This window comes from Papio anubis, chromosome 9 (assembly GCF_008728515.1).
Source record: "Papio anubis isolate 15944 chromosome 9, Panubis1.0, whole genome shotgun sequence".
Lineage (NCBI taxonomy): Eukaryota > Metazoa > Chordata > Mammalia > Primates > Cercopithecidae > Papio > Papio anubis.
The window spans coordinates 66621309-66640244 of NC_044984.1; the positions used below are offsets into that span (position 1 = coordinate 66621309).

At 36.9% G+C, this 18936-nt stretch overlaps 1 pseudogene across 1 annotated transcript; it reads right to left on the reverse strand.

The window, feature by feature from the left end:
- Positions 1-55: 55 nt before the first annotated feature.
- Positions 56-18843, reverse strand: LOC101001574 (annotated as a pseudogene). The gene is made up of 3 exons (XR_001892771.3): positions 18306-18843; positions 1942-2303; positions 56-1167 (listed from the first exon to the last, which is right to left on the reverse strand). The product of XR_001892771.3 is annotated as an uncharacterized LOC101001574 (transcript).
- Between the last annotated feature and the right edge of the window lie 93 nt (positions 18844-18936).

Here is an 18936-nt window from a genome sequence, read left to right on the forward strand (position 1 = left end):
CTTAGAGAAAAGCATTCTGTCTTTCAGCATTAAGAATGACAGCTGTAGGTTTTTAAAAAAATGAACTTTATTTTTTACAGCAAGCTTAGGCTCACAGAAAATTGAGTAGAAGGTACAGAAATTGCTCACATATCTCCTTTCCCCACACATGTATAGCTTCCCTCCTTATCAACATTCACCACCAGAGTGGTACATTTGTTATAGTTGATGAAAATACTCAAGGTTTTTAAAGATACTCTTCATTAAGTTGAAGTAATTCCTATCTATTCCTAACTTGTTGAGAGTTTTTAATTACAAACGAATATTGGATTTTATCAAGTGCTTTCTCTGCATTAATTGATATAATCATCTTCTTTAGCCTGCTAATTCTTCCTCCTCATCCTGTTAATTTGGGGGCTTATGATGATGAGGTTTGCTATGAAAATTGAGTCTTGGTGGAAAGCCAGGTGTCAGTCATGAAGTGTTATAAATGAAATTCAAAGGAATGGATTCATAATATATAGTACAGGAATTCCCTACTGTACATTAAACTTGAGTGGCAGTCAGTGGAATTAAGTATGAATTCTTAATAAATAATAGTACAGAAAAGGATGCATGTATGTTGCATTCTGGAGCAAAGAGGAATGTATTGCCTAATGAGAAACAAAAGCCACTGTTTTCTAGGATTCACTGTGCCTTAAGCATAGTGACCTCATTTCAATAACGAGTACTGCATAATAATACTTCTTCAACTTTACAGGGACCTACAATCTATTAATTCTATCTCATTTCCACTATTTTTTACCTTCCACTCCTCTTATCCCTATTTTCCTTCAAATTCAGTTTTGATCGTGGTCCATGTTTATAATTGTTCCCCTGCCAATATCCTTTATCTCCCTTGTCCCACTCTTCTCTGGTTGTAGTTGCTTGATCCTCAATCCTATTAAATCCACCTCTCCAACTACTCCAGGCCTGCAGACACATGCAAAAATTGGCTTTAGAGAAAGTTCAAATTTGTGACCACCAATATCATATGAGCATTTACGCCCAACAATCCTAAGGGCCAGCATTTTCATTATCTATGTTCTACTTACGCATCCCCTTGGATTAGTATATCCTTTTCATTTTTTCTCTTCAAACCTTTAACACCTTCTTCCTCATCTTCACTCAGCTGATTTTTGCTTCCCACTTTATTGAGAAAATAGAAACAATGGAAAAGAAAAGAATGTTCACAAACATCCACTACCACAGGTACCCATCTTCCTACTGGTTCCTACAGATGAATTGCCTGACCTCAAACAAAGATGCTTTTCTTCTAGAACCCATCCCCTCTCACCTGTTATAGGACAAGATTCCAACAAATCCCTTTCTTTCTTGCATCAAGATTTTCCCCATTAGTAGATCACTTCTATTAGCATACAAACATACTATAATTAACTCTCCCCCCATCCAAAAGTGATGTCCCTTTCTCTATCACTCTTTAAAGAAAAGCCCCTGGAAATACTTGTCTGTACTCTCCACGTACTACTGCTCTTTTTCCATTCACTCTTGAACCTTCTTCAGTTAGGTATTTTCCTCCAACACTCCAACACTGAGCCTGTTCATGTGAGGGTCACTAATGACTTGCACAATGCCAAGGATAATGATCACTTCTTGGACCACATATTCTTGACTCTTCGCAATACTGACAGAAAAATCTTGATCTTCCCCTCAAATTTGCCCCTCCCTAAGCTTTTGCCATCTTAATAAATTGGGAAGTGGTTTCACCAATAACCAATCCCAAGAGAGGACTTCCACTCTGTGGAGGACAGCAGAGATTATCATCACTGCGTCAACCACAGGGAACAGGAGTCTGAACACTTCTGTCCACTGCGTCCTCGGCTACAGTGTTACCAATTCCCTGAGTCTGAGACAGAACACACTCATATGCAACACATTATATGCAGCAAGTTAATTACTTACAGATAAGCAGCAAGAAACAAAAGAAGCCTGTGATCCATTGTGAGTAGGTTCCCCAAGGTTTGAGAAAGCTGCCTTGAACAGATGGAGTCTTGATTGTGCTTGTTTCTGTTGCACCACAGCTGAGGAACCTGGAGAGGCAGCCTGCCACCACAGGGGTAGTGTGACTCAATGGATAAGCTTTGGAGGTGATCTTCCTTCCCAGGAGAGAGGAACAATCCCAGGGCTGTCCCAGGCAGTTCCTCTTTAACTTGAGATGTTACATTCCCTAGGAAGTACAGGAATAAGGTCCAGGCTGTTTCAGGCAGTTCCTCCTTATCTCAGGACATTGCATTCCCAGCACATTCTACAGTTATTCTTGGTAACTATAAACAAGAAAGGGGGAGAATTGGGTGGGTCCAGGGCCATTTGGGGAACTGTCCTGCGATAATGTCAACTTCATCCATCTAGCTGCTCAGATCAAACATCCTGGTATCAACCTTGAGGTTTCTCACCTACACGCCATGTATAATCCTTCAGCAAAACTCAATCACTTCTCACGACCCCTCTACTACCACCCTTATCCAAGCTACAATCACCTCTTGCATGGATTATTTCAATTACCCTCTTTTTTATCTTTCAGTGAATTTTCATCAAATCTACCAGAAGGACTTTTCTGAAACCTACAATAGGTCATGTAATTCCTCAGGTCAAAAGTTGACCATCCATCAACTTTCATGGCTCTTTCCAATTGAAAGTCAACATTTATCAGTTGCTTTCCATCATTTAGTAGAAGTCAAAGTACTTACAATAGCCTACAAAACCTTATCCAGTCTTGGCTCCCCATTATTTTTCCAACCCTACCTACTTTTCCTTTTTTCCTATCTTACTCCACTCTGGCCACCTAGACCTGCTTGCCATATCTCAGATACCAGCGACATTCCTGTATCAATTCCTTTGCTTTTGTTGTTCCCTCTTCCCCAGATATCAACATATCACTTCCTACAGATCCTTGTTCAAATTTGAGGGCTTCCCTAATTATCATATTTAGTATTGTAACCCTTCTTCCTGGGCCCAGCACTCCTTATCTCCTTGTTCTTCTCCCTATCTATTTTACTTCATTTTTAAAATATTTGTCTGTTTCCCCTATTACAATGCAAATTCCACAAGATTAGTAGTTTTAATCTGTTTTGTTCACTATGCCAAAAACAGTACCTGGCACACAGTTGTTGCTTAATAAATATTTATTGAATAAATGAATGAATGAATGAATGAATAGCAGAGATGACAACCTCCTTTGGACAAGTTTCCAAAGAGAAGCCTTGTGGTCTAATACTTGCATTAGTTACCATGTTGAAAAGAGATTGCTGTAAATTGGGGAACACATCTGAGCCCCTTCCTGTGGTACACAGAATATCTAAAGGACAGCTGCAGTCCTGTGAGAGATGTGGAGAAGATCCTGGGCCAGAAGAACAGACCCAGGCTCTCATCAGCACAGAGATGAAGCTTACTGAGAATGGCTCCACTGGTGAAAGCAAACAGCACTCATACCAGCTATGCCTGAACATGGCATCATGTGAAATGACTAGTTAAGTGCGGTATGCAGTTCTAGTTCCAATAGTTTTTTATTGTGGGAATCTCAGAGGGAATTATGACATTGGGAATCATTTTCATGAGGCCACAAATAGTGCTGCCAAGTGGCTTAATTTTTTAAATCATCTTTGTTGTAATTGTTGTCATCTTTATGATTATCCTTTCATAATTATTGGAGTGATTATGAGGAGAAAAGCACCAGCCTATCTAATACGAGTTGAACATCCTTAATCCAAAAATCTGAAATCTGACACTCCAAAATCCAAGACTATTTGAATGCCAACATGATGCACTCCAGGTCACAAGTGTAAAATTCCACACCTGACTTTAGGTAATGGGTCACAGTCAAAACAGTCAAAACTTTGTTTCATGCACAAAACTATTAAAAAATTATATTAAATTACCTTCAGGCTATGGTGTTTAAAGGGCATATAAAACATAAATGAATTTTGTGTTTAGACTTGGGTCCCACCCCTAAGATATCTCACTATGTATATGCAAATATTCCAGAATTTGAAATCCAAAACACTTCTTGACCGAAGCATTTAGAATAAGGGATTTTTGACATTTCCCAAGTTTCTGTGAGTTAGATTCAGGCAAGAGAGCTAAAATATCTCTCCCAATATAACTTGGGGTCATTGTTTCGCAGATGCTTTAGATGGATGAATATTGCCGGAGATTTTAGACAATCTGGTGGTTACTGTCTTCTTTCTACCTACCCTTTTATTACTAAAGAATGGTAGTCAAGGTAATTTGAATTTAGATCTTCTAAAGCTCTTTCTCTTTTAATAACTTCACACATTCCTGACAAGTGCTGTTTAGAGTGGCAGACTGTTACAAAGCCCTGACTTAATGCAGAGGAAGATGGTTGAGAAAATAAAAAAGTTTTAAAAGGGGAACGTTTACACCCTGATTTTCCTTCATGTTTCAAGTGAGGAGTTTGAATACTTTAGATTATAGGGGCAAGAAAATTTGCTGGAGGTCCACTTCTCTTTAATAAATTTTAAGAACAGTTTAAATCTCTGGTCCAAAGAAGGGGAAAATAGTGATGAAGAGGAAGAGGGAGGAGAGACAGCTGGGTAGAAGATGAGGGTGCAGAAGGGTAAATGTGTAGTTATTCTCTTCTCTTGTCTTACCAGATGCTACTTAACCTATTTGTCATGAGGATGAGCAGGATGAGGCAAACTACTTTATGTTCAGAATAGGTTCTTCCAGTAGGGTGAGTGCGGCTTCCAAAAATAAAGGAGAGTAGGAAGGAAGGTAAGAAAAGGAAAGAAAATAAAAGATAAAAGTAGTGCAGAAGGTATTCTCAAAGTATCTTCTGCTGTGTTTAAAATGGGTACACAGGCTATGTGAAGGGAAAATGTGAATAAGCAAAGCTGGTACCTACATGATGCCAGCAGAGTAGACAAACCCCAAACAGTAAAACCTGTTTTGAAAAAACTGGTTGGTTGACGTTATGTAATTAGTTCATCTTCTTTTACATTTTATTGATACTGTCATTAATTTCCCATTAATGTTCCTTTCTTGGCTTGTATAACTTTAGAGTTGCAGTGAGAGCTTAAAAAAAGAATTAATAAGAATAAAGTTGGTTTTGTTTTATTTTTTTCATTTTCAAATAATTTCAAACTTACAGAAAATCTGCATGAATGAATTTAATAAATTTGCATGAATAGTATTGTGGACTCCTGAATATACTTCTCCCAGAGACCTGATTCAAGTTTTGCCAGTTGTTCTCATAATGTCTTTATAGTAAAAAGGTCCAGTTCAGGAGAAGACATTACACTCCATTGTCTGCCATGTCTCTCTACCTTCTTTTAGTGTGAATGAGTTCTGCAATCTCTAGTTGACTTTCATGACCTTGACATTTTTGAAGGTCGGTTATTCAATAGAAGTTCTCCAAATTTCTGTTGTCCGATGTTTCCTCTTGATTATAACCAGGTTATAAATTTTAGAGAAGTGACGTTGTGTTTTTCTCATTGCATTTGATTAAGTGACATATGATATTGATTTTTCCAATTACTGGGAGTGTTAACTTTGATCACTTCATCAGATAGCGTCTGTTAGGTTTCTCCACTATAACATTAACTTTTTCTCCCTTTGTAATTAAACATTTTGTAGAAAGATACTTTGAAGCTCTGTAAAATTCTGTTTCTCATCTCACTTTCATCCACTAATTTTAGCATTTATTGATGTCTTGCTTGAATTCCTTTTGTATTTATTACTTGGCATTATAATCTAAGAAATAATCTCTTACCCAATCTCTTAACTGTTTATCTTCTTCCCATTTACCTATTTATTTATTATATAATTGTGGATTCATGGGTTCCTCTTTATGCAGTGGATTATAATCCCATTATTCTCATTACTTATTTTTATGCTTAAGTTTTTCCAGATTTGGTCAGTAGGAGCTCCTTCAAGGTGGCTCCTGGATTATTTGGTCATGTTCTCATTGTTTTTCTGAGAACTTTCTTACCTTCTGACCCAACATGTTCAAAGCTCCTTATTCTTCCCTTGTTCTACTTTTAGAGTCTCAATAAACTCTTGTTTCTTACAGTGGAAAGATGCATTTAGAAATCAAGACCAGGCATTAAATTTGCTCAGTGCTGCTCAGGCATTGTTGCTCCCAGGTTCCTTCAATGGATACATACAGACAGACCCTTAAATCCATGTTTATTTACATGTCATATATACTTATATATCCACTCTTCCAACTGCAATCTAATACCACATCATTCACCTCAACTTTTCCTCTTTCCATGTTTGTACCTTCTCCAGCATTAGGAAAGTGGACTCCCTGTGAGGAGCCAAGCATCTGATTCTACCAGGTCTCTGCCCTGCTCAGCAGCCCTCCCTCCATAGACCCTGACTCCCGTCAAACTGCCTTCATGCCCACTCCAGCTCCCAGTTTGTGTGGACCCTGACACTCACCGGCACCCTTTCAATGGAAAGAAAGAAAAGCAAGCATTGGCATCATTTTCTAACTGACCTTTCTGCATTGGCTGCCTATTTAGGCATCACGTAAACATAGTAGTGAATTGGTAGCAGTGTTCTTAAAACAGCCGAGTTATAGCATGTGAGTATTTTATTTATTCAAATTCAACTTAATTAAAATACTGAAAATATTGTAAGATGGCACATACTTTCTATGCACATCAATATATAAATGTTGCTGTATGGGAATGGATCTGCAAAATCATGGTTTAATGCGAAGTGTACACAGTTTAGGAATTTTTTTTTCAAGTGCAAATTTGACATTAGGTACTTCTTACCTTATATGCTGATTTCAAAATCTAACTCTTCTGTCAAGTATGACTCTATTGTACAGCCTAAATTGTTTCAACATTTAGTTGAATTATTTCTCCAGGAGAACCATCATTTGGTTTCCAACAAGGAAGCTGAGAGGATCACACACTGATTCTAGAACATATTATTTATTCAGGAAAAATGATGCAGTTCTTTTTGGTAGACAATCCTCTCTAAAATGTAGATTAATGCTCTGGTGACAAGTTTCTAGCCTAGAGCTAGGGAAGAGTAGGGTCTTGGCTGTGGGACCAACTCCAGTAGAGTGGCTCACTGGGAGCAACTGGACATGGGAGCAACAACACCTGAGCAGCAATGAGCAAATTCAATGCACAGTCTTGATTTATAAATGCATTTTTCCACTATAAGAAATAAGAGTTTATTGAGACTCTAAAAGTAGAACAGGGGAGGAATAAAGTCAAAGGAGGCCAAGCTGAAGAGCACCCTTATCAGGTATGCAACCAAAAGAGTGCTGGGCAAGGAAGAGGACACAAGCTTTAAATGAGAGAAGGGAGCAGTAAGGGCCAAGAAGCTGATGATAAATACGACCAAATGGAGCCTTCATTCATTCGAAATATGCATATGAAGAACAGTATGTCTCAGAATCTTTGCTTGCTCTGTGGATACAGAAATGAACATATGTGTTTCCTGCCCTCTAAGAAACTTTCATTCTAGTAGAAGAGAATCATGCCAATAGTTACAAGGTATCTCAAGAGTCTTGCTACAGTCTTTAGATTTGTGAATTTTGACAGCCGTTGGTAGATTACTTTCCATAAGGCTTATACCAGGTTATAGAGTTGGAAGTCATTACTAGATACTACTTTTTACAGCCCTTTCACACAGTATTTTATGTATTTGAAAGGTACAGTTTAAGAAAGATTTAGATTAAAATTTTAGATATTTCCCCTCCCCCGCCTTTCTTTCCTCTTCTTGAGATGTTAAGTAAGTATGAAGGAAGTAGATAATGATTTTCTGAGAAAAAGTCGAAGTCCTTACTAGTTGTATTTTCCCAGATCTTGATGGTACTGGACTGGACTCCAAAGGGTACAGAAAATTATCTTTCAGTTAAAGCACTAACTTTCATTTAGTGTTCATCAACTACACAATTTTAGAACAGCTTTTGAGTAAATGAACGTTATTAAGTTTAGTGCAAAGTTGTCTGGACTTTACAAAACCAGGCAGTCATAACAAACTTTTCTGCAGGTGGAAATGTGGCTGGCAGCGACATATTTTGAGGATTTAAATAAATGATAAATTACTCTTGGTGATTATAAATAATAAGCAATGCTATCTGTGATATTTACCTACTGCAGAAGTTTGGCTTTTGAAAATGGAATTCAGCTCCTTTCCCTTTACTTTTAGATATTTATTGTTCATTAGTGAGCTCTCTTTTATAGCTGCTAGTGGACCTTCTTTTGCTGCTGACATGCTTTCAGTTCCGTAGAGTTTGTGGGCAAAACGGTATTAGAAAAGCAAGTAAATCATCCTGATGTTCTATATATTACCTTGGCAAATAATTCTTTGGGCAAGAGCTCTAGACTAATAAATGAGAGCATGTGGATAATTTGGAATTGTTTCTTTTTTAGAATCAATAGCCTGGGAATTGAAAAATTCAAAGTGCTCTTCCATGGCATTATTGTTTGAATTAATTTTTTACAAAACAATTTCAGTTCATTTGGAACTGACTCTGTGTCTCTTCAATTTGCACTCCCAAGAAAGAACTGAAGAACATTGAACTTTGGAAAAAATTTAATAAAGTCAGTTCACAATAGAACACCAGAAGATAAAGTTCCTCAGGCCTAATTCTTTTAGAATTGTGGGAACAGACAGGAGGTGAAGATCAGCAGCTGTCCATCCATCTACAGAGCAGAAGCTCCCCTCTCAGGCTGGCAGTAGCAGGCAAAGACTGGTGAAGTGAGACTGAGGTCAAGACTACAATTCGTTCTCTTGTTTTAATGCAATTTCAACTAGCTAATATGTACAAGGTGTTTCAGGAGCATTAACATTTTGAGCCTTAGGCAATCAGATCTGAAGGCTCATTCTGTTTGATTCATAATGTGGATTATATTTTATAATGTTGCTAAGACTTGATTATTTGCACATCCTAGAGGGTATAGCTCCTGCTCTGAACATTTAAAAGGAAACTGCTATAGATCATTGAACATTAAACAGAAATCTACCATAGGTAAATCTCATAGAAATAGAAAAAGTCTATAAGCCTAGTGTTAGAATTAAGTATTTGGATGATTATCACATCAGCAGTTTAATTTGACTATCTTGGTAACCACTGAAAATGAAGGAGTGGCACAAAGAGCTACTGGTGCATTTTATAACACTGCAGGTTAGCATAGTGATAACACTTTTATTCAGACTATATAGAAACATGAACATCCGTCTCTCATCTACTTGCAACTACATCTTTACAGATAGATATAAAGACATATATACACCCAAATAAGACACAATGATCACAGAAAATGTTTGTAAACATTAATGTTAACTTGTAGACGTACATTGATTTGAAACAAATCCTTTACTTTAAATAGCTTTGATTTTCTGTCTAGAAGATGAAAGAGAACATTAATAGCCATCACATATGAAGTTTACCTAGTTGAATGTTAGCGCTTCTAAAAATGAATCAGTATTCATTACTTTTCCACATTGAAAGATTAAATGAATAAATAATTTCTTGAAACTGAAAATGAAATTCTCAGAAATATCAAGAAAATCTTTAGTGTGGTCTCATTTTAAGAAAAATCAAAGAGAGATCATAAAAACCATATTATATTAAAAAGGCTATTGTTATATAATGTAACCCAATTAATTAGGATCTGCTTAATTTGAAACATGTATCAGAGTAAAGGTAAAATGTGTTTTGCTTCTGATAACTTGTTTAAAAAACCCCATGTAGTTAACAAGAATAAAAATGAGAAGAGGATAAAATTTATCCCAGGAATTGTGTGCTGAGGTATCACGTATTTGTACATAGTTCAGTCCCCATTGCCCCGAAAACTGTATGTGTTCAAGAGGTTTTCTGGAGGGTCTTATGCAGAAGTATGTTCAACTTAAACTGAAGGAAGACATACTCTCACTATCAAAGCTAAAGTTGAAGCATGGGGGTGGGGGAATGGTCAAAACTTTTTCATGGTCTCCAGGTTAAAAAACACACTTTCTCTAGAGTGTGTGCATGGTTTTTTTTTTGTTTTTGTTTTTGTTTTTTGGTTCAACTCTAAAAACAGGACTTGTTCAGTGACAGCCACATAAAGGTTAAATGGAGGATTATAGATTAAATGTTACCATTCTAGTGTATCTTTTAATTTGCTCCTATACCAAATCCATAGGAAACTGTATATATATGTCAGAATGTCATGGACAGATTGATGTATCAATGGGTATAACAATTAAAATGCATTTTCTGAATTGGAAAGTGTAATACATTGCTTTTAGACACAAAGCATAGTATTCGCTCATTAAGAATAACTAGGGAGTTAAATTCTAGGGTTTCTGCAGTCTTACTCATGGTATTTGACTGCCTTGGTTCTATAATCGGATTTTAGCAAGCCTATAAAAATACTTAAAATTTTTTTGTTGTTGGTGGTGTGCTTCCAGCATAGATAATGGATAGCTTATGACATTCAGGTTATAGGTCAAATCTGAGGCCTTATTGCATATCCGGGGAAAATTACTTTTTGAGTAACATATAGTACAACCTTCAACTCTTAATAGGGCAGGAGGAGTTCAGATACAAACACTTACACATTCAAAGTGACCAGATTACATATGATTTCTACTTGTTCTGAAATGACTCCATAAATGCAATTTAAAAATTTATTTCTCCACCACAACACACAAAAATGTAGCAATAAATTCTAACATGTTCAGGTGAAACCATTCCTTTTCACTTGGCTATTCAAAAGATTATTATAACATGTCTAATACATGAAGAAGGTTTGGGAACCTGTAACATTTCCTGTGTGTCTCAATTAAAAAAGACATTTCAACACACTATACTGACTTTTCCTTATTCCCTTGTAAGTGAAACATAATTAAAAAACAAACTGAGTAAGGTAACTCAATGCAAATTCAATCTGATGTTAGAAGTAAGCTGCATATGAGACTAAATCAGATACAGGAGCTTTTTCTAAAACAGGACTAAACAGTGTTTCAAATCACCTAGAATCAATTATCATGGGACACTTGTAGAAATGATGATACTGAGTTAAAAAACATTTTTCTTATGAAAAAATCACAAGTCAGAGCTTGCCACTTATGTTATGCAAGATAAGTTTGATGATCTTGTAAATGAATATCGATTTCTGTGCAGATTCCAATATTTCTAATCTATGAGAAACTGTTCTGGGGTTCAAAATGGCCAACTTCAGAATCTTCTTGTGAAGTGGTTGCTTCTCTGAGAAAACAAACAAAATTGCCTCACATGTGAATTGTATCACATTTCTTTGTAAGTCTAACTTTAATACAAGCACAGTTAAAAACCTAAAAACCCTCCAAACCCTATATATGTATTGTTACTGGCTGACCCACAAGGTGGCACCAAAGAGAAAAGTGACAAAAGTGAAGATTACAGGCAAGTTAGATATTACATCAATTCTATTATGAGAATTAAATTTATTTCACAAAGTGATACCAAATTTTAATATGCTGATAACCCAAAACAGTCATCTTTAGGTTCATTGTTTTTTTTTTTTTAATAGAGACTGTTCTAGATCCAAAAGTTTCATTCCATCAAGCAGCTGGCTATTTTCAAGAATTAGTAATTGAACTTTTTGTGTAGTTATTTTGTAGGAAAGTTATATCTCTTTTTAGATACAGATTCCGTGATTATTATTTGGTTATAAACTCTGTTTCTCTTTTATCTTTTGTATAGTGCCTAGTGCTTAATGTTGTTAATATAAATGTAAAAGAAAAGACCCAACATATTTAACTTTATAATACAAAGCATACTAACATATTTAGATTTAGTATTTGTAATTATAGCATACAAATAAATTTTTTAATGACCAAGAAAAAGCCATTTTAGCCAAAGTCTAATTGTTTGAACTTCAGGACTAATTCTTGGATCCCCAAATACATTTTTCACCTAACTTTCACCTGGAGAGTAACTTCAGAGCCTGTATAGGGATGTGAATGGGACAATATACTCTCAGGAAAACATGTACAGAGAAAGAAAAAATGATATGATGCTGGTGTAGCCTTGGTGTGTAACCCTGAAATTAAAGAGGTTTCTTATAGCGTCATGAAGGATTCTTATAGTGTCATGTGGTGGAAGAAACTGGTAGTTTTCTAGCAAACATCTCTGAATATAAGCAACGAAAAGGCATGGATCCCCCCTCCCCCCAAAGAAGAGCTATTTTTCAGTTCACGATTAAGAAAATATATTATTTATGTACAGATCTAGTACCTGAAGAAAAAAAATCAGAATACATCTTTTTTCCGTAGTTTGAAAGTAGGAATTCAGTGAGGTTTTAAAATAAAACAATTGTAATTATTGTTGTGTATTTGCTATATATACACATATTGTGATCTATTCTCTAACAGAAGGGTGTTTCTCATGTTAACAGGACTGCATCTTTGACCAGAATCCTCACTTAGCAAAATTATATATATTTTATATTATGTTATATATCATTAAAAATAAGAAAGCACTGTAGTTCAAAATTAGGTTTTAAATTTTACATACATTTATATGACCTCAATACTAGTGATATTTCATTATCTAAAAGAAAAATTTCACCATATTTCTTCCAATGTCTCTTCATCAACCCATTTATAATAATCACTTGTTACTCAGATTCAAGAAAATACTGTAATTACCTCATTTAAACAGCTATATTGATAAACATGTATGTAGTAAGCAGAATCTATCTGTAGTAAGCAAAGTTTTTAAATGATAAACAATATTTTATTATTAAATGAAAGAATGGGAAATAAATGATTGGAAGACAGAAAAAAGTACGTGGACTAGAAGATACATGTGGATGAAATAAAGCAGGAGATGTCTTTACGTGACTTTACATTAATATTTGTCTATTGTGCCTTTGAAGCAGATACTTTTCATGGTTTGAAATAGGTGAGGCACCATTCAAATTATGTAAATTTGTGCTGTCAAATAAGCCTGGGTTAAATATATATTTTTGGATTCATTGAAGAGGTAAGATTCCTAAAGCATGTAAACTGCTTATTCTGCAGTATGAAAATAAGCTATAGTCAACTCTTTCAACTACTTAGTTCTCAATCCAGGAGTAATAATGTTGTCGAGTTTTCTTTTTATCATTATCTTACAAAATTATAATTATTTATCTGTTCAGGGTCATACTAGATTATTCTCTATTCATTTATTCAACAAACACATAGCACTTATCATGTACTAGGCACTGTCCTCTCCAAGGAGAGTATAGACCAGGCATGTTTGCTTCAGTGATACATCACTAGCATAGTGCCTGACACTGACTTCATAATTTATGTAGCAAGTATTCATTATGCAATTGGATAGTTCATATTTGGCTTATCTTTCAGGAAGGAGTATGACATAAAGGTTAAGTGTAAAGGTAATGAAATGACCTGCTGGCTTTGAATTCCAGCTCTGCCATCTACTAATTAAATGACTCTGGCCAAGATATTTAATCTTTTTTAGCCTCAGTTTCCTGATTTGTCAAGTGGAAGAAATAATAGCATTGACCTGAAGGCAGTGATTTTCATGATTACATAAGACAGCATAAAATGCTTAGACAAATACTTGGCACAAGTTAAGCCCTTGAAAAATCTTAGTGATTATTATTATTTTCATTAATTCTTCCTGCCATATTTATCTGGAAACGTGGATGTGAGCAATTTAAGTTCATGGTAGCAATTAGGAGTATATTCACTATTTCAATTTCTTGAGTGACTAGACAAATTAACTAGTTCAATGGAAACATTTCCGGAACAATACTTAATTTCTATTGTTTGTAGACTTTGGTCTATATTATGTTTGCATGTTTCATGAACAAATTGTAAACATTTCCATGATATATACTTTGCCTTTTTATAGAGCTTTCTTATAGAAGTCATAAACCAAAGAGTCTAGAGTGAATGCTAAAGCGTTTTAACCTAGCATTAGAGCCCCTCAAATAATGATATAACTTTCTTGAGATACTAATTCTCTCTTTGGATATAACATGTAATGCTAAAATTGGAAATGACACTTGAATTATTTGGTCACTCTTTTCCTTACATTTGCTCTCTAGAGATATCCATTTTATGCTGTGAGGCTTGTTCTAGCTTGGTATAAACATACTCAGGAGACTTTTCTGGGACTAATAACACACAGTATTATATTAATAGGTTAGGAAATATTTCTGTTAAAAACAACTTCAAGTACGAGGCTGCAATGAGCTCTTATCACACCATTGCACTCCAGCCTGGGCGACAGAGTGAGACCTAATCTCTAAAATAAATACAATAAAAAGTAAAAATAAAAAATGAAAAAAGATAAAAACAAATTCATGGTTTCACAGGTTTTTATGAGGTAAAAAGATATAATCAAATTTAGATGTAAATTCCATTTAGATTAATCCTTTCAAATAACAAGTCAGACAATTAACAGTTAAATGAAGGTGTTAATTGTTGTGACAAACTACAGAAATCATGAAATTTCACTATCTCAATTATAGTTAATTTTAAATAATTCTTTCCTCATCTTCAAGATCTTGAGGAATGTTCTGTCTGGAAGGGTAGTTCTTATATGAAACCCCACAACAACATCAACAGATCAGTGGGTCAAATGTTATAAAATTTTGAAAGTTTGCAATATAAAAATATTAATAAACTTTGCAGTAATGTTAATTGCTCTAAATTAAACATTTCATCAAATGATCAGTTTCAAATTTCAAACTGCTGTTTTGCTATTGCCACATGGCGGCACCACTTCAGCTGCTAAACAGAAACTTCACCATTCTTTTTTCATATTGGTTTCCAGTTGAGGGAGGTCTTCAGAAACATATCCCTCTCATATGATACATCAGCCTAGTTTTGACTGCCAGAATAGTAAGATTTGTTTGTTTCCCCTGTACTTTTTCTAGTACAGTGTGCTTTTATAAAATTTATTTACCCATTAAAGTTTTAGTTTTTAATTGAATTATTTTTTTGCTTCTCATGAAGATTAATTAAATATTTTTTGAGAACATAAAGAGGGTAGTATATTAGCTTCTGTATATTTTTCACAGAAGTCCAGAGCAGAAACATACCCCCAAATCTAACTCCTTTACATTAACACATTGAGAAATTGAGTCCATTAAGTAACTGGGTTAGGACAATGGAGGAAGATGAAGGTGATCAGGATCTAGCTCTTTCTCCCGAGCCAAGCTGTTTCTGGACATGAGGTTTTACTCACATGTGAAGAGACTAAGTACCCAAGGACACCTAACTATGTGCTTCTATATACCACCCAGTGTGAAAAGAAAAGAAAAAAAGGCAGTTAAATTGTACACAATCGAAGAGTAAGACCCTGAAGCCAATACATTCACTGAAGATAGTTCATTTTGATCATTTCAGGACCAAGGTGTAGATTTTATTAAAAACAACTTCTGTTTGGCCTCATGTATATTAAATATTCAGATAATTTTTACTTTTACAAGCCCCTGAATCAAATATGGCCACATCATGACTTTAGTGATATTTATTAGCTAAATAAAGTAATCATAAAATTCTCCTAACGAATAAACATGTTTCTGAGAGAAGCATCAGGTACTTTGGGAAGTTTAATTTCCTTGTTTACAGCACCACATGGCTCTAGTACTGGCAAAATCAAACCTATCTCGAATCCAGTGACCTATAACACTGAAAACAACTTTAAAAAGGAATATTAGTAAATTATGTCTTTAATATTTTTCTGAGGTACACACTCTGAAATTTCCCCCCTCCACTTTTGCTTTGAAGAATGAACATTCTGTAGAAAAATAATATTTAAAAATTATTTTACTAAAGTGCTTGCTTCTTTGGGAAAGTGTGCTATATACTTTCAGAAATTAAAAAAAGAAAACTCACTGAAAACCTTTGTAACACTGATATGAAAGGAGGAAATATTTACCTATTTGATCCTGATAGTAAGTTTTATTATGCAAAGTTACATTTAAGGGGAATCCATGAGCTAGTAAGAAATGTTTGAGACTTTCCTTGTAGTAATTTTCAGAAGTACATACACACACTGATAAAATACAAAGAAGAATAGATGGAGGTAAAGAGAGGAAAGAGTTAACAGACTGAGACCATGAGTGAGGGAAAGGGGAAAGATGACGAGAACTGGGTTAAAGGGTACAAACATACAGTAAGACAGAAGGAATCTAGCTGTTCAATGTTTGACAGCAGAATAGGGTAACTATACCTTGCAAAAATGCATTATACTCAGGTGATGGACACCTTAAATACCCTGACTTGATCACTACACATTATGTGCATGTAACAAAATTTCTCATGTATCCCACAAATTTGTACACATTTTTAAAAAAAGACAAACAGAAAAAGCCTTTGAATCTTTTCTTGACTAATGTTTTAGAAAGAGAAAGTCTTAAAGATCCCTTAGTGGGTAACTTCTTCCTTTAGGCAGTGGTTCTTAGACTCCTGGGGAGGATTCCAGAAGCCTCTGATAAACAAATGCACTAAATCCATGGATATTGGATCAGTAATACTGAATTACCAGTTTAAAACCCTAAAGTCAGAGAAGTCTGGTGACCTGCTGAGGATCTCAGGGCTCCTCTTACTTGCTTGCACTATAGTTCCTGATTCTGTGAAAACAAACCAAGGAACCCCAACTCTTCAGCTCTTAAAATGCATATAGCCAGATGCATATGGACAGCAAGAGCACAGACATTTAAAAACAGAGCAGAAAAAAGTAACTTGAACAGAATGTGGCATTTCCCTTGGTCTGTTGCTAACGGCCCACATACAACATGCTTAAAAAATCCCACCCTGGCACTTATTTTCATCATCATTTAAAAATGATTCAAATGGACATTTAGAATGCATGGCATTAAGCATGTATCCCATCTGGGGATAAACGAAAAAGGGCTTCCTCGAGCAGGGCTGTGTTTTTAGTGGTTATCAGGCTAAGGTTAATGTGTAATCGGTCTCTTTGGTCAAGCTTTTAAAGGCAAACACAATATTTTAATTGCCTATTTTCAGTACTCCAAAGCCAGAAGCATTAACTGTTTCTTTTTGTAAGAAAATAGCTATAGACATGATTTGTAAAATGCCTTCAAGATTTGAAGACATGAAAGAAACATGTAAAAAGGAATTACCTCATTTTCCTTCTATTATTCACTTTTTAAATTAACCCATAAGCCAATCACACTTTGTTTTATTAAACACTGAGGACTCCTGCTTCTTAGCTGTCACCTTTGGGGTGGCTGTTTTCTGAATATTGTTCCAATTAGAGTTCTTCACACAAATTCTGAGGGTTGGATATCCTACATATTTATACATACTCTGCACTATAATTTTAAACTCCAATATACTCAGACAAGAGTCCATAACCAGCCAATGGGCTATGAACCTATTTTGATGCTGCCTGCTGTCAGCAAACTGTCTATTGATAACTATCCTAACAAAGTTTAAACAATGTTCATGGTAACACTGGAAAGCTGCAAGAAAGTAATTATGGCTAGGTGAAATGAAAAACTGACCAATCATGGAATGTTTTCGTTTACTGTTCTACTAAGCTCATAGCCCAGCTTTTCTCAGTCTCAAGCTTTTGGTCCTGAATGTTACACTGTAGGCATTGTGTTTTAATCATTTCCCCAATCTAAAGATGGAAATTATCCTATGGGGAAAACATCACCTTGCTTTGGCCTTTACTTCCGGAGGATTTTAATGCTTCATTGCTAACCATTATTTTAGTACTGCACACCTGGACACATCGCACAGTATAATGTAATGTATGCAGTCAGGTTTTGGAGAATTTATTTCAGTTTACATACAATCCTCCAAATCCTCTGGCGAGCTTGATGTGAAATCTGACACAGCCACATCTCCCTAGCAGGATCTTCTTTTGCTCTCTATGCTAATAGCCAAAGGCTCCTAGGATCTCTCCGTGGAGCGCGGTGGGGCTAAGGAGTCAGGAAGAGGGGTGACTGTGGGGCTTGTTGCGCTAAACATTTACAATGTACTTCTTGCAGGCGGCTCAGCAACCCCCTCTGTGGCTGTGGGTGTCTGGTGTGACAGAGCGGAGAAAAGCTCTCTAATCTCCCAGTGCCTGCCTCTGCCGCTCAGTCGCTCCCCTCCCTCCCGCCTTTCCTGCCTCCTCGCGCGCTCTCTCTCTCCTTTGCCTTTCTCGGGGAGTTTCAGTCCCTCAATGCAGCTGGAGTAGCCCTGGCAATCTAAACCCGGAGCCCGTGTATATACACACACGCACACACGCACACACACATGCACACGCGCTCGCACATACGCACTTCGGCTCTCCCCCTGGGGATATGGAGCAAACCCAGAGCTTCATCTACCTGAAGGGGATGGCCCGGCCGGACACTTCTTTCTCACTTGTCATCTCCGGAGGGCAGAGCAAGACTGGAATGAGGCAGGCTCGCTGTCGGGTCTGCAACCTCCTGCTGTTTGCCGCCACCGCCGCTTAAAGCGCCCAGGGTGGAGAAGGCTTTTCCAGGACAGATCTCCGCCGTAGCTTCGCGGCCCTAGGACTTCCTCCTGCTGGTTCACTCTAGTCTCTCCCACCTCGGCCATCCTTTCCTCTCCAGCTGCAGGGTGTATGGCTCGGGTGCCTTCAGTGCTGTGGCCGCCGTCACTGCCGCTGAGAGCACATTCCACCCAGAGGACTGAACGCCGCCGCTGGAGTGGGGGGAGAAAGCGGAAGCCCTAACTTCCCTCTCCACACCCTCGCTCTTCCCACAGCTCCCGTCCTTCTCCCCAGGACCGGTTGGAAGGCTCCCGCGGAAAGCGAGGCGAGAGGGCGGCGCAGGGGAGGGAGAGCCGGGAGCCGCAGGCGCGCAGGGGCGGGCGCAGCATGTGCCCCGGCGCAGGGTGCTCGCCCGAGAAGTAGCGCGCGCTGGGCAAGCAAGACGCTTTCCAAGTTAGGCGCGTCCCAGAGCTCGCAGCCCGGCGCCTCGGCAGCCAGTGTCC